General features: G+C 46.4%; 1 protein-coding gene across 5 annotated transcripts in view; it reads right to left on the bottom strand.

Moving 5' to 3' along the window:
- GRIN2B (glutamate ionotropic receptor NMDA type subunit 2B) overlaps window positions 1-17020 on the bottom strand; it is a 207213-nt gene that overhangs the window by 149678 nt on the left and 40515 nt on the right. The gene's annotated exons all lie outside the window — the stretch shown is intronic.

The following is a 17020-nucleotide window of genomic DNA, read 5'->3' as shown; positions in this document are numbered from 1 at the left end:
CCTTTCCCAGGCATGCAATGATTCGGGTGTCAGTTGTTTCTACAAGACCTCTGCTGCATCCCCCCCTGTGACCCAGCTGCTGCTCTGCTCAGCAAACCAAGCTCGCTCCAAGCCATGCCCCACACCTTGGTCCCTGCTAGCAGGGGCCTGCTCGAGCATCCTGTGCATCTGAGCAAGCAGCACTGCCATGCCACAGACAGGAGGCTGATGGTAACATCAGGGCACTTCTACAGCAGCTATTCAGCACATCGCAGCTTCCCAGGGATACAGGATCCGCTCCTGGGTCAGAGAGTGCTAAACACCCACCTGCTCAGCATTGCAGCCCAAAAGTGTGCTTGCTGAAGCGATGCAGCAAAGGGACAAAAACCTAATAGATCAATGCCAATGTAAACTGAAATTGCAGGGGAGAAAAGTCACAAAGAGTTTTTGTACCATAAGGGCAATTCTAGAACGTTTCTGCACCTCAGACTCACATATCACTTCTGGAGCATCTTAATGCCACTTCATGGCATCACAGAAATGCTGGCAGGATGGGGCCTTGAAGGATCCCCTCGCAATTAGACCGTCACCAACACTAGATCCGATCAGCTGTGGCTGACCTCGGGGCCCTTGTTTCAGCACTGGGTACTACCCTCTTTTACTGAAAATTTTTTTCCTGATGTCCAAGGAGCAGCCATGGCCACTCATTACACTGTGTGGCACTACCAAGAACAGTTTGGCTCCATTGTCTTTGTAACTGCCCTTCAAAGAGCGATGGGCACCTACACCTCTTACCCACATCTCAGAGGGCAGAGCCAAAAACAATCCCTCAGGACAGCACAGAGCATGTTTTATCTGTGTCAGGGCCAGCTCAGTCAGACACTCCAAGCAATAACCATGGTCTACAGATCTTCCCTGTTTCCACTGGAGATTCTGTGTTGAATTCCTTCCCCAAAGGGATGGAGAAGAGGCAAAAAAGGTATGAGGATGGATGACACAATTGGAAAGGTCTTCCCGAGAATCAACTAAATAAATTACAATTCTCCTGCAGAAAAGTGACAGCTAGGGGGGAATATGGTAAGGACTTCTAAGATCAGGGGCTGGATAGAGAAGGTGAAGAGGGAATAACTGTTAGCTACTTTTTTCCAGTAAAACAATGAGGGGATATCAAATGAGAATGCCAAGTGGCAAGTTTCCAACAACGAAGAACTTCTTCACCCCATGAGCAGTTAAGTGGTGAAACTCCTTGTCTCTTGGATGCTAAAAATGTGCATGGGTTCACAAATGCCAATAACGTGCATGTGGGTAAGTGTATGGAAGAAAAACCCATCCAGCACTACTAAATACAAAGATACAGCGACTAGCTTAGAAAGTCCTGAGCCATAACTCATGGGATGCTTGGAGAATATTCTGAGGAAGTATCACTAATTGATCCTCTATCAGATGCTCTTGGATACTGGGCTAAATCAGCTTTTGATCTAAACCAGTTCACACATTGTTATGAAAAGATTCTAAATTAACATTTACTGGACAACGTTAAGCCTACTGGGACACTACAGCAAAGTCCCTACCACTATGGGTCAAACCAATTTACAAGTCCACCCACCTCTTTCCATTTAAATGCTGCATCATTAAACAGAATCAAGACTTTTGCCTTCCTGGAGAAAAGGAGTGCGCCTGATCACCCCATCAGTCCAGCAGGACATTACTGCCGTCCCACGGCAGCCAAAGGTGCAGAGCACCTGGGATTGAGCCCAAGGACTTCAGCCATGGCACATCACTCTGCTACGCTCTTCACAGCCAACTGCCCCGAGCTCCAGAGCCTCTTTTATGAAAAACAGCAACGCGGTACCATGGCCAGGAAGGAACGGGCTTTGAGGCCAATCATCTTCTCAACCAAAATCTACACCTTCATCTCCACTCCAAACGTTCACAATCCATTATTTTTACCCTCCTTTGATTTTCTGCCCTCTGCTATACATGAAAGACCAAAATATACTACAAGGTTAAAAACTGGTCTTGGGGTAGTAGCCCATTTGGCCAGGAGAAGAATAAGCAAGGAAACCTCATCACATCACCTTTTCATTTCTGCTCTGATGGGTAGAAAATGCTGGACCGTACTGCTCTGCCACGCATCGCCTCATGCTGTTGTGATGAAACTCCTCTGGGACAGTGGATCTGCTCCCAGCCCCTGACATTACTCAGCTACCCAGACCTGCCCACCATGGGCATGCCTCCATTTCTGTGAGTTTCTAGTGCTTCCTGTGCCTGCTCCCTTGGGTTGGAGGCATAGCCCAGGGAAGACAGTTTGGCTGGGGGCATCCCTGTGTCAGACTAATCCCAGCTGCCACAGGGGCCCTGGGAGTCTGTCAGCAGCCAGAATAAACTGAGGTGGGTCTGACTCACGCCAAATCCCAAGCCAGCAAGGGGAATGTACAGGTGCAGAAGTGGTGTAAAGCCACTTGTCTGCTTCAGCGCATTGACACATACCAGGCACAGCTCAGCACATCCAGGGGACGAGGCCCAGCAGCACAATGCCCCAAGGAGACAGATGACTCCTATGGTCTCGCTGCAGGTGCCTGCCCCATAGAGGATGGCACCTTGGGGACCCAAGGCTGTCGACAGGTTTGTGCATGCCAGCATATTTATGTTCGCCCCAGGTTTATTCCACTAGCTTTCCTAGTCCCAAGATATATTTTAAGCTAAGCAGCTCTCACCCCAGCACCCAGCTCCAGACAGCCCCAGCAGCACCCAGGCAGAGATGAGGCAATGATATACCAAGCAGGGAATAAGCATGCCACGGTCACACACTGCCATCCCCCGCTAACCTCACCACCTTTACACCTCTCCTACCCCTCCTCACCCTGATTTTGCAGCGGGTTCGTTGAGGAGCAAAAAGTTGGTCCTCGCAGAGCCGGCACACGCCAAGCTGGCATGGGCTTCAGAGGAATTAATTCAGACGGGCAAAGTCTGATCCCTTTCAGGGAGCGTGCGAGAGAGGAGGCAGCGCTCAGCACTTCAGACATCAAGGGAGAGTAAGAGAAAAAGAGATGAGAGAAAGCCTCACATAGAAAAGGCAGCAGGAAAAATGTCCTAATTTGGAGAGACAGGCTTCATTGCCATGGCAACCCAGAATCGCCCCAGAGCGGCCAGATCCGACTTTGTATGTGGTGTTAAACGATTCAACCATTAAGTGAAAATACTAAGGGGAAAAAAATAATGGGGCTGTGGAAGAGAAAGTATTTGGCAACAAAGCGTTTTCCTCTGGGGCTACTCTGGCAACTGAAGTGAACCTTTTGAGTCTTAAGTTGTATTTTTTTCCCCATCTTTAGGTGCAGACACATTTTTGTGCATTTACTTCGTTTCTGGCGAATGAGTCACTCCTTCCTCACTGCACTGCCTTCCCTCCCCAGCCTGGTGCTCACCAGCAGTGGGGCCAGATCCTCCCTTCTGGGCCACAGGGGGAGAAAAGGCAACCAGAGCCCCCATTCCTTGCTTTAAAGTCCCCTACAAAGACCTCCCGGGAAAAGGCAGAAACTGGGAACGCATGGCAAACCACATGGGCGCAGTGCAGGGTGGCAGCACACATCACCAAGGAGGTGGCAACAAAATACAGGGTGAGAGTAGCCACCAGCAGCTCCAGCTTCTGGTCTGTGGGCTTGAGAAGGCACATACGGGATGTCTGCAAGAGAGCTGAGGGCTGCTGAGCACGTCTGGCCATGCGGTAAGTGAACGAAGCAGCAGGAGAGATACACTCACTAGAAGTCACACAATGCACCTATTGCTGGCTGAGAGAGGAAGATGAATCCCTGCAGTCGTTAATTAATTATCTGATCTCACCCGGAGACCTTTCTGCCTGCTTTAGTCTATGAATTGCTCTGAACATCATGTCAAACCTCCTCTTCCCACACCCTCACCTCCTTCCACCCTCACTCTTGGGGTACCCTAAGCCCTTCCTCTGCACTGCTGCCTCTTGTCGAACACCCCATTCAGCAGGTCTCCTCATCCTTTTCTTACCCCTGGCACAGTTCTGCCACCTTTTCTCAGCCCCCACAAGAAGTCCCACCTGTTCTGCAGGGGCTGCCCCTCAAAGGGTGCTAGCGCATGGAGGTGGACCAGTACAAAGAATAATAAGGCCAGGTGAGCGGCAAGAAAGGAATATCAGAATATGACTTCATCCTCTGGAGGCTTCCTCCTTGTAACTGAAGGAATAAATCCCACAGGATGAGTTCCCAGAGGACCATCCCCTACAGATTCCTAAGTGCAAAGAGGTAAATTGATTGTCACAACAACATCCTTCTCACCTCATGTCTAACCTACTCGTGTCACCTCATTTCCCTATCCAATTTATTCACCAAATAGCAGCAAAATGTTTGGCCAAAAGGATTCCTTGACAGCAGGGATGCATGCAGTGTGAGGGAGGACAGGACATGCTTCTGCACAGGCACAGTTACACAGAGACACAGCCACACGTCTTCCACATGCTGTTACCTGGTCCTGTACAAAACCACTTCTCCCTGGCCACAGAAACCCAAACATGCCAAGCAAGAAAATCCTTTTCCTAGTATTGCAATCTAGACTAGACCAGGAGAGGAGTAAATGGAAAAACTAAACTCACTCCTCTACTACCAAACAAAAAAGCCATCAATGTTTGATTTGAGAGATTTGTGTATCTTATAGCAGCGGCACGGCAGGAGCTGCTGGCTGGCTACTGGCACTCTGGAAGCACAAAATGCTTCCCCACAGCTTGTATTGTATATTACTGAGTATTGTTACAGGCACATCTCAAGACATAGAGTAGAGCAACACACTGCTGGACCAGTACAGTGACCAACATTGTCGGATAGAAATGTGGCCCTAAGCACAGCAGGAGACAAATACCACTCACAACCTCCGTTTCTCCTCCCGGTGGTCAGTATCACAGCATGTTTTTGCCAGCCCGTTTTGCCTCTGGCGAGAAAGCTGTCAGCCACAGCTTCAGTTTATAACAATTAAGCAGATGAAACTTAAAATCCGCATGTGAGCATAAAATCTTCCCAGGGAGCTCAGGCAAGGGCAGAGGGATCAGACAGAGAGAACGGCTAGGACAAGCCCTGGTGAAGATGAGCCCTGTGGCCTCACGCCAGGACATGGAGACAGCGAAGGTTAACGGCAGCATGGCTCATTGGGGGAGAATGGACCATGGGCACAAGGAACGGTGCAGCCTGGTGAGGTCTCCAGCCATTACCTAAATGAAGCTGTTCCACCATCTGCAGGCGAGCACACTTTAGCATTAAACATTTTGCATGAAGGCCTAATTAATGGAGCACAAAGTGACTTATTAAATCTAAATTAAGGAACCAACTGACTAGCAAAAAAAATTACATCTCTGGCCAGGTAATGGCTGTATCAAACATTTGGATGTGCCCAAAGACCAGCAAAACTCATCTGGCAGATTCCAAATAAGCAAAAGTTTATCAAAAGATAATCAGAGACTTTTAAAACAAAAGAGAGGGAGGCCACATGATTTTGGGGAGTCTGTCAGGTGACTGAAACTAGCAGAAGGAGAAGGTTGGCTGGTTCATCTTCTGTCCAGTTCCCTCCCGTCTCCTTCCACCTCAGCAGTGTTGTCTCCTGCAGGCATGCACATACTCCAAAACTTCGTCAGCCCCATTATAAATGATGTTGGTGTTCAGACTGCAACTGCAGGAGATTAGCCCATAGACCCAAGGAGGACTTGCTACTCAGAGACATGTCCAAAGTTCGCTGTGCACTTCCCTGGCCCACACTTCATCTCATTATGCCTTTCAGACCTTCCCATCTCTCCCCTTCCCAGGGGTTCAGCCCTTTCAGCACACCCCTCCTGTAGAACAAGAGATACGTACTCCCCTATTTTCACCTTCATGCTGGCTCCTCCTCAGCCCACCCAAGGCACCCACTGGTTAGAGCATGCCCTGATCTCCTTCAGTGCCACTTGAAGAACCCAAACCACCACAGTTTGCTGTAGCCTTACCACAAGGCTAAGAATAAGGCTAGACAGAAAGCTCAGCCAGCCCAAAGGCAGAAAAAAGTGGGGCAGAAAACAGATGTCTGCTTGTCAGTTATGAAGAAAACCAAGGTGCAATTCACATTTTAAGTGCAATTTTTAAGTCTCTGCATTGAAAATATAGTTAAAGGCACGTGCCCTCCTCTTCCACAGAAGATACTAACGGAATAATCCAATTACTGCTGCTGTCATCAGGCTAATTTCTTTTCTCAAGAGGTCTGGTTTTGGATAGAAATATTAAAATCTCCAAGCCTTGCGCCATGTTCTCCTTCAAAAGCTAACCGATAGGAGCACGCGACACTGAGCAAGTGCCTGTTCATGACTATGTCTCATTTGCTGCTGCAATCCAAGCCACCATGGTGCGATAGCATGAGTCACAGAGTGCACACGTGTGTGCTGAGCACAAGTGTGAATTGAACGTCCAGCCCCGAGAGACAGTGCCGCGTGCATTACATGCTTGTCTACGCAAATCAGAGACCGGGACTGCACTGGGGTGAATCAGTGTGAGTCACCATGGGAGCGCATGGCAGGGAGGGTGAGCACGCTGCAAGCGTGTTGGGGCCACGCTGTGCATGGGTCACTTGTGCAGAAATCACAGCTCCCAAGACACTCCGATGCAGGGCTTTGCCCACCTTGTGTGTGCATTTTTAGCTTGTTTTCTCTAGGAAACGAAGCTCTAGCAAACCTGGTGTGTATGTTTGTGCATACATGAGTCAGGCTTCCCAGTAACTCCTGAACCTGCTAGCCAATTTCCCCTTGATTTGACAAAGGGGTAGAGGACTCAAGGAGAATTAAATTCTTACAGTACTATACAAAATACAGCCTGCAACTGCATGCAGTCCCAAAGCCTTTGTCTGGCCCCACAGCAGTGTGTATGATTCACCCACTCACAGTCAAAGGCTCACTAGGCAGTCAAATAAACTTCATCCTAACCTGGCAGCATGCTTGTAGTGGGCAGCCCCTATATACAGAACCCCCCGGGCACCACAGTACATCTCTCTTTTGCACAGCCAGCAGGTATAAAAGACAGTGGAAACTGGGAGAGAGGCAATATGAGACCAGGGGGGAAATGGGATTATTGTAGGGAGGAGGTGTAGCCAGCTCCTGAAAAATTGAAGTTGCTATGGGCACACCCACTTATTTGGACTGGACATCTTCTAGTTGAAACAAAGTGGAGGGTAGAGAAATGATATCCTTTTAATGCTCCTGGTCCTCATCATTGGGGGAAGGATGAGTTCAGCTCTTCTGAAATCTCTTCATCCAGCTCAAGTTCTCTCCTCGGTGGACTCTCTAGTGTCTACTAAGGGCTGAGCTCACATTACAGTCTTAGTATATAATTCAGTTAGAGTCAATTAACCATGAGATGTGAATCCACTGAAAACAGGATTCATTCATTTGGGAGCTGACAAAATTACTTGTTCCATTGCCCTTCCACTCACTCTGTCTTCTCAACAAGCTGTTCCAATGTCAGGTCATAAAATTCACTTTCAAGTGTGCCAGATAGGGGTAAAAAAAAAAAAAGAAAAACCCTCTAGTGTGGATTTGCAAAAGCAATGAGGGACTCTGGGTGTCCATTCAGAGATACAACATGAAAGGCCCAAGTTTCAGACAGTGGAGATGCCCAGCATTTTTTCAAATTCGGGCTGGCTTAACCTGTCTCATGTTGGATGTCAAAAAAAAAAAAAAAAAAAAAAGGCACCTATAATCACTGTTCACACTCAAAACACCTTAGCCTACTTCTTCAATTACCATCACTTCCTGGGAGGTAGGCAGAGCCCATTCAGATACCAGGTGTCCTGCACCTGGCAGCTTGGCAGGCAGTGCCGCATGGAAAAGGTGTTCCACTCCACCAGCCCCAAGGCTACCCATTCCCAACCCTCCCAATGCCCACTCAGCCCTGCCACGCCGAGGAACAGGCTGAGCGTGGCCCACAGCCTGGGCCGTGACAGAGCCCACATGGAGCCAGGCAACTTGGAGACATGGAAGGCAGGCACTTCTGAGAGATGCTGTCTCCATTCACCGTTATCTGACAAATGCGCCATTATCCAACAAGAGCCTCTTTCTCCACTTCCCAAGCAACTGCCTCCTTTGTTAAGAATCCATTGACTCCTCCTTTTTATCTACAGTACCTTCAGAAGAGGATCGTCTTCCTTACGTTTCTCCTGAGCTCACTAGGTCATTTGTGGGTTGTCATTTTTTTAACTGTCTCTAGCAGATAGCTAAAAGGTATTGGTAACCATCGGCTCACTGCATCCCCTGAAGGAAAGCAGGTACTCTTCCCTCTCAACCTCCTTCCATACTGCACCAGCAACAGGAAATTCCCTGCTCCCCACAAGCTTTCATGAACTGGAAGTGACGGAAATACTGTATTTCCAATGGGGGGAGTCTCAGCAAGAGGAGGCCATCCCCTTTGGAGGGAAAACTCATTTATTTCAACAGGGTCAGAGCTACATGGGGCCACTTGCAAGGAAGAACATTTCTGGCAATAGTAATTTTACCTCCCACTCAGCCCCATGCAGGGTGTGTGAGCCCTATGATTTGGTAGGCTTAAATAGAAGTTAAGACAATAAAACCCTCTCAGATCTCTGACCTTTGATAGATGTGAAGAACTGGTTAATGCAGCACACCAAACACTGACACTTCAGCTCAAGCAGGTTTGTGTTGGAGGCAGCCTCCATCAGCTGGGAGCCACAAATCCTCACCCCACACCACATCCTCATGGGCAGCTCTGCCCCAGCTGAGGTGACACCACACGTTGCTCCTGGCCAGGTCCCCATGGGCTCAGCAGCCTTGTCCCTTAGCCCAGGGGGAGTAACCAGCGATGTGCGAGGCTGTTACAAACCCTTCCCCAAGCTTCACGTCCCCTTACCCGCTCGTCCATGACGTGGTATAGACAACACTAGAGTGCATGTTCGGCTGTGGTAAGAGGATCACCAGCTTGTCAAGCTGGTGATGTGGAGAACAGTATTAACTGAGTAATTAAATCATTTCTGTAATTACTCTCACACAGCTATAAATAATGTAAGCCCACACATTCTCTCTGGAAGCCACAATAGTGTGAGAAGAGAGGGTGAGGGATGCAAATGTAAAAGGAGAAATAATAATAATAATAATAAAAACACTTAACACTTATTCAGTACGCTGCATTTTCAAAGCACAGTGCAAACAATAATTAAGAAATGGGTAGAGTGACAGGCAGGAGAGGGTGAGAGAAAGGGAAGTGGGAGAAGGGAGAGGAGGGGAAGGGGAGCAGGATTTGAGACCCAGCAAGGCTGGCAGCCCAGTGGACACATTGCCCAGCCCGGTGGCCCAGCCACGCTGTGTGGCTCTTCATCCCAAACCTCCATACTGCTGCAGGAAGCTAGGGGGGAGTTAAGGGCACAGCTCTGCCTCTGCAGAAAGCGAGCAGCAAATCAAGTGCCCGAGCAGGAGCCAGGACAAAGCACTGTGCTGCACGAGCACACAGCTGGAGGAGTAGCAGCTCCATCACAGAGCATCCTCCTAACGGCATCTGCCTGTCCCCTCCAGCACAGAGGCTTGGCAGTCACCACCCTGCCCCAAGCCAGGCAGCTAGTGGAGCCTGTGGGGGGCTTGCCCCCTCCTCCCAGGAGCTTTTCCCTCTCCCCACCAGGCCTGGGGCCCCAGCACAGGGTGTGCTGGAAAAGAGGGGGCACAGCCGAGCCAGCCCCAGGCATGCTTTGGGAGACACACTGGCCTTTCCCCAGGGGGGAGCATGGATGCCAGCGTTCCAGTCCCCCCCACGGAGCCATTTCTGACTCCCTTTGTGGCTCAGTGCAGAGCAGGGAGGGAATATTTCTGTCTGACCAGAGTGGGAGGCAGCACTCACAGGGGAAGCGCCACTGCCCAATCCCACTGCCCTGTGCCCTGCCTCGGCCCAGGCCTGCTGTCACCCAGTTTCCACCCAACAGGCTTTCCACTTGTGTTTCACACCCACGTCCTGTTTGCGCAGCAGTTCCGCCACCTCCCGCTCCCCACCTCTTGCTCCTGTGGCCAGCCAAGCAGCATCACCTGCACAGGCAGCATCACCTGGGCAGGCACGTCTCCTCCTCTTTCCTCTCCCTCTATGCCTTTTCCTATTCCCCATCTCCTGCTTCCCACCTTTTTCCAGCCCCCCCGCCCATCTCCTTGTTTCAGAATCTCTTCCACATGCAACCCCTCTGCACTAGCTCCTCATCACACCCCATGTGCCCCCCCATCACCCATGTTCCAGCCCAGATACCCTGCTGCACAGTGCGTTTTCTCCTGGCTGGATCCCACCAGGACCGCACAGGAGAGCTCCAGCCCCAGCACGGCCCGTGCAGCCCCCAAGTCCCGCCGCAGGTTTGAAGCACAGTTTGCAAGGACAAGATCTTTTCAAGATACATGGCAAACCTCTAAAAAGACTCTGCTGCATGTAGAGTTTCTCATGCTTACAACAAGGCCAAACTTGGGACAACCTATGCAGTGGTAGCAAAAGCACATTTCTAGTTAAAAGTCCTCCCCTGCAAGACACCCCCTCCAGACCTGTGCCTTTGCTCTGAGGACCTGTGGCGGTCAGGCAGAGCCTTTGGAGGAAAATGTGCCAGCACTTGCAACACAGGTAAATCATGTCTCTCCCTGTGCCACATTTTCAGAGAGCACCGTTTTATTTTCCAAATAAATAGCGAAATAAATCAATCAGCTTGAGGCATACACCTGGCATAGGAAACTTTGCTCAAACAGCCATAGTCTGGCAAAGTTACAGGAAACCCCCAAGAGGATATTATAATGGGGAATGCTGGGCAAGCTGTCAATAGACGGTACTATCAGCTCTGCATACAGAAAGTTCTCCTGCATGCCGCAGCTATTCAGCCACCTCTAATGGGGGTTACAGCTTCTCCTCCTGGAGTCCAGATTTTCATATCAAGCATTGTATTTACTTCAGCTAGAAAAATCCATTAATTGCTCCCTAGCAATTAGGTAGCCTTTGCCTTTTGTAGAGCTCAAAGTACTTTACAAAAACATTGTTATGGTCTTCTTGCAAGGGGCAAATTGCTGTAGGCAGAAGTTCAGCAACTGTCTTAAAGTCATGTTTTATAGCAGAGCTGCAGTGAGGACTTGGGTCTACTAGACCTGCTTGATTCTGCTGGCACCCTTTAGATCAGTCTTCCTCACTGTGTGTACCTGCCTTTTTTGCTTTTTCCCTGCCCACCTTTAGACTCTCCATGTCCTTGATTCCTTCTTACCCCCCCCTCTGAAATATACATTGTTATTATCAGGAACCTCACAGATACACAGCTAGAAGCTATTTCCAAAGCACAGAGAAAAATTGCCTTGACAGAGCCTTTAGGGTATTTTTTTTTTTTTTTTCCAGTCACTCTCAGAACTTACTCTCCTCACCCCCGATCCAGGAGAAGTATCCTTGTCTGTCTCTCATCTTGTCCATCCCATTTCTCTTCCACTCTAGCTATATAACACATTGTCCAGCACTTAGTTCAGTCCTGCTTCAAAACAGCTAAAGCAATATGGTTTCCATGCTCTTCCCTAAGGAGACTAGAGCACATCCTAATAAAACTCAGTGACTGAATTTTTTTTTTATACACGTATGTAACATTTAATATTATCATTTAACAAACCATAATATATCATTTAACATCTTTTCTCAACTTTGTCCTGCTGCTCCTACTTCTGGCAGCTACACCAAGCATTATTTTCCCTAATCTTAGTTTACCTCTATTCACTGCATATATAAATCATAACCTGACTGATTGTTCAGCCAACCTACAATATGTACATATAGCTGTTTCAGTCTTCATGTATCAGTACCTCCAAACCCTTAACAGACTCACAGACTGCAATTATATCTTTTTCTGTACCCTGTTTTTTTCCACCCTGTGTATATGTAATTCCCTTAACTTCCTTCATAATCCATCCCCTCCAAACTTGGTTAATGAAGCAAATAAAAAGCAAAGAGAAGAAGAGATTCCCTGGAAAGAATTGTTTCTCTCTGTCCCGGAGTTACTGGGGAATGACACGCAGATCTAAAGCAGCAGCATCGGGCAATTTCACACTCCGTGTTTTCAATTTCATTTTGAGGCCAGTTTAGGGTAGGGACAAATTTGAGTGTAATTAATTTAGATTTTGTGAGACAAGTAACTGCTTGGGGTTGTAATAAGGGACTGCCTGCTCCAGAATGAAGAAAACTAATCTCCTTGTCCAGCTGGGGATGGCACAAATTGATTTAATACTTTTGTGCTGGTTTTTTTTGTTTTGAAGAAAGGGGTTATAATAATGATTATAAATAACTATGGGTCAGATCTCATTAAGCTCCCAGATTTTCTTTAGATAAGTGCTCGCAGATTTGGAAATCTACCTAAACATCATCAGTGTGAAAATCAAGGCTAGAAATCTAGCAAGAAAGAACTTTTACACAAAAGCCCTATTACTTGCCAGGTCAAAGCTGCGTGGAAATCAACCTTTTCCTCACAGATATTTCAATACCTCTATTTCCAGGCAGGCAATGGCAACACTGCTTTTAAACATTAGTAGGAAAAAGGTTAATTCAGCTTCTCTTCTTCCTCAGGTAGGTTGCAGCAGTTGCGTTCAGAGCTAGGCAAGGAAAGGTCTTCTGTCACTCGAAAGAAAACATCACTATAACAACAGAAGAAAACTAACAGAACTCCTAGAAGAAGAATTCTGTGACCCAAAATAAAGCAGGCTTATAAATAGCTACAAAAGGCTGATGTAAAGTAATCAGACTTCAGTTTTGCTTGGCATTTGTGGTCTGGGACAACTTCTGCCGAGGGAATGCACCCGCGCCTCTGTGTAGCTGTCTTCTCCTTCAGCATCCTACCCCTGCCCCAGCACTGCTGCTGCCCAAAGCACCCCAGGGCACCTTGGCAGGGTGTGAGCCTCACCAGGGTCCATCCTGGTTTTCTCCTCCCCAGCCCTGTGACACTCAAGCTCAGATGGTGCCTTCAGGCGTCCAAGGCTCTGCATTTCTGAGGCTCAGGGTAGATATGAAGTGCATCCACCAGAAATTAGGAGAGGGGAGAAAAAGCAATGGGGATATTTCAGGGAAAGTTACATTTCCATAAGATTACTTTTCTTAAAAAAGGGGATTTCTTGCTGCCTTTTTTTTTAAGTGACAGAAAAAAAAAACACCCAAAAAACAGACTCCATATTTTTGCCTTGTGACTTTTGAAAACAATACCCCCAAAAAAAGTGAAGGCCTTGAAGTGGAATTCCCCCCAAGCAAATGGGAGATTAAGTAGAGGGAAACTTTAAAAATTAAAAAAGCAGACTATTTTAATAGGAAATTTAATAAAAGAAACAATACATTTCTTTGAAAAGTAATTTTTTTCATTGAAATAATATTGAGGAGAGTACTTGAGCTCTTGTTTAGAAAATGAGAGTTAACTTTGAAGGATTTAATGGCCCTGGGGAGAGGTTAAAGCTCTTAAAAGTTCATTTCCAGGTTTCCTAATAACTGAGGGATTTTAAGTGCTGTAATTTATTTGTAAAGTAATAAAAATTGTTCTCAGGAAATTCTCAGATGTTAATTAAACTCCACAGAAATACACTACCTATGTTCCCTTCCTTTATATGAAAAAATGTAATTTTGTATGGATGGATTAGACACAGATGTAAACATAAATTACCGATCCACCTGGCCTGTTATTACATGTGTATACCCAAGGGAAAAACAACATTGGCATACAATACAATATTCTGTATATCTCTGTGACCTACCTTTCTTCTCCCTCCCCAACTTTTGCAGCAGACTCGTAGTTTGAGGACACACGATATTTAGTTCATTTTTCGAGCTACACAGAGCTTTCCTTTGGCAGCAAAAGGAAACTGAGTACCAAAAGCAAAAGAATTGTATTAATCATATCCTCAATAATATTATTAAATGCTTGAAGGGAAACTGCTGATTTTTTTTTATTTTTTAAAATCAAGCTCATCTTTGCTAATCACTAGATTAGTCTAAGAAACATTTAAACTATTACTATCATCAAATGCAGTTTCAGAGAAATGAAAATGCTTTGTGAAATTACGTGAACTGCATATAATCTTGCTTTGGAGGGAAAAAAGCGGTAGGAACCTTCTAACAACATTGAACCATGCTCTTTCAATGTTTGCAGATCAAAATGTGTTTTTTCCATCCCCACCCCCCCCCCCAAGCAGCATTTTGTTTGGAATTTATTTCACTTCAGTTCATATAATCCATTCAAAGGGAACTTTTTCTTTTGGGTGGGTTTTTGTGTTTGTGGGGTTTTTTTGTTTGTTTGTTTTTGGTTTGTTTGGTTTTTTTGTTTGTTTTTTACTGAATTTCCTTCACACAAGGGCTCTAAAAATTTCAGATGTCATCCCTAATGGAAATGAAACAAATTTACATCCAAAAAATGAGGTTTGCATTCCCCATGCATCTCTATTATTTAACCTTTGGAAACCTGAGAGTGAAAGTGCTTTCCTTTTAATTACAGATGTTCTGCTTTTAGCAGCACTGTCCCAGTGTCTTTGACTTTGTCCTGGTTTCAGTGTGTATCTAGGTGCTCAGCTTATCCAACTAGTTTTGGACTCCCTGTACCTGCAGCATCACTTTGCTGCACTCTGACCAGCAGCTAGTTTTCTTCCCTGATGCTTTATACTCATTGTCTGAGTTTGGACTTGCCCCCCACCAAAATACCAAAGAATTTCATTGCTGCAGCAGCATGGCCCAGGTATGGAGCAATCACAGCAACCTTCAGCACTGAAAGAGAGAGACAACACATCTTGGGAACCTTGACAGAAAACAAAAAGAAAGGGGACAGGGATTTATGAAGTGGGGATGGAAAGGCGGAGGAGAAATTGCAGCTTTGGCATGAACAGGGAAAAAAGAGCAAGGTAGTGGAGGGACTAGCAGAAAAGTCAGCTCTATGCTGTGTGAGAAAAGGAAGGAGAATCTGGCCTAGAATGATCATGGATTTTAGATTTCAGGTTAGTTTCATGCAGCTTTTATACAGATTTTATTACAGGCACAGTGCAATTTAACAGCTCATTCTTTCCTAGCATTTTATTTCCATCAGTATGGCTACCCTGTGCAGGCAAGCCCTGCAGAAAATAGCAAGGAATGCAGAGATAGAGAAGAATGATTTTCAGCTAGGAAAACATAATCATCCTCTTCCAATATTTTTCCTGGGTGCTGCCTGTGTGCGCCATCGTGTTACTATTAAGCTGCACAGGACAAGAAGCTTTGGCAAAACAATGTGACTGTGGAGAAATAGCAAGGGACAGTTCCACCAAAAATGATGGTCACCAGCTGTGCTATAAGAGAACCCAAGGCATTTTCTGCTCTTAGCTTTTCTGCTTTCATTATCACCAAGTTGACTTTTTCCATTATTTAAAAAAAAAAAAAAAAAAAAAAAAAAAAAAATAGTCTATCATTACAAAACGGACCAGTCAGCCAAATGGTGTGGTCATTTTTTAGGCAAGAAGCTAAATCTTTTCCAACACAGTAAGTGTCCTAAATCTGAACAACAATTTGCTCTTCTCTTAAGTTACCTATAAATGTACATTGTTATTGTTATTTCCTTTTCTGCGACTGCTCCTTTACCTCCTAGTTCTGAGCAGAAGTGTTTTTAGGTAATATTGAAACTACAGTGAAGAAAAGCCCAGCCCAGATTTCCAGTCTCAGGTCTGCAAACACAAGATATTGGTTTGTGTGCTTATCTGAACTGAAGCTTGGTTTGCAGCCTCGAAGGTTTCCTTCCACCCTCAGTCTCCTAACACAGAGCATCCTCATCTGTCAGCTATTTCCACACTGTGATAGGACGGAATTTCTGCTTTCAAAACAAATGGGGAGAAAGGAGAAATTATTTTAAACACTGGAATGGGAGCAGGTATGCTCACTGGTCACGAGTGCATTGCAGTCCTCCGGACAATGCAAACTAATCCTTAAGATCAGGCAACACAAAGCTTTAAAAAGAAAGGTCATTGCGGCAACTTCAGGCAAACCAAAGAGACCAGAGAGCTTCCACAAGCGAAGTTCTTGGATCGCAAGAACCGAGCATTGGTGGTGGTGCACATTTCTCTCCTCTCCATCTCACCAATTCCAGATTGAACACAGATCATCAGTGACCCATGCCATTCCCTTTCTCATCAGAGGTCCAGGTGAGAAGATGCTATCGTCCTAGTCCCTTTTCTAGGTGCCAGCACCAAAACAAGGACCAGGTGCTTCCTTGTAGGGCTGAAACATTGCAACCATTCTTCTACCCTGACCCACAGCTGCAGGGCTTGCTCCTCTGAGAGGAGCTAACGCAGGGGCTATTGGATCCCCTCAGCCATCACTCCCAGGCCACCTAGCCCCAACAAAACGACTGCTGCAGTTCCTGCTGTTTGACATCACGGCTGGCACGTTCGTCAGAGACTAAAGGGACTGAACTGGCTATGACAAGACTCTCCCTTGGCAAAGTGGTCTCTCCAGAGCTCGAGTGAGGCACATCATGTGTCTATGCTTCACCGTTTTCCTGGAACTAAACCCAGATCGTAGCGTGCACATAGATCATCTGGTCATTTTCTTCTGATGCCAAATTAGGCAGAGAATAAATGTAACACTATGTAACAGCTAAACAGGTAGGATTAGAGACATGAGCACCAAGGAGAGCAACAGGAAAAACATATACAAATTCCTATATACTCATTTTTCAGAGGAAAAAGGCAAAAAACAGGGAAAACAAGAAGATATAAACATTATCTACAAAATCTACTCAAATGCAATATTAAAGTGCATGAGCTCAAACAGATCAATCAGGAAATACAGATGTTATACCTTCAGCAACATACTTCCACCTGTGATGTTACATCTAGGGCAGGTTTCATGGCATTTAACTTGAGGCATCACAAGCAAGTCAGGGTACAGCCTTCTTCAGTAATCAGTGGGGAGACACAGGACTGTCCTGTGAGCATTTCTCTGCACCCTGAGGTGGGTGGGGTGAGTTGTCCTCAGGTGGTGCCTCCTTCCCCACTGATTGTAAAGATACCCAGACCTCCAGC

Source organism: Aquila chrysaetos, chromosome 26 (assembly GCF_900496995.4).
Source record: "Aquila chrysaetos chrysaetos chromosome 26, bAquChr1.4, whole genome shotgun sequence".
Classification (NCBI taxonomy): Eukaryota; Metazoa; Chordata; class Aves; order Accipitriformes; family Accipitridae; genus Aquila; species Aquila chrysaetos.
This window is presented reverse-complemented; position numbering and strand designations above follow the sequence as displayed.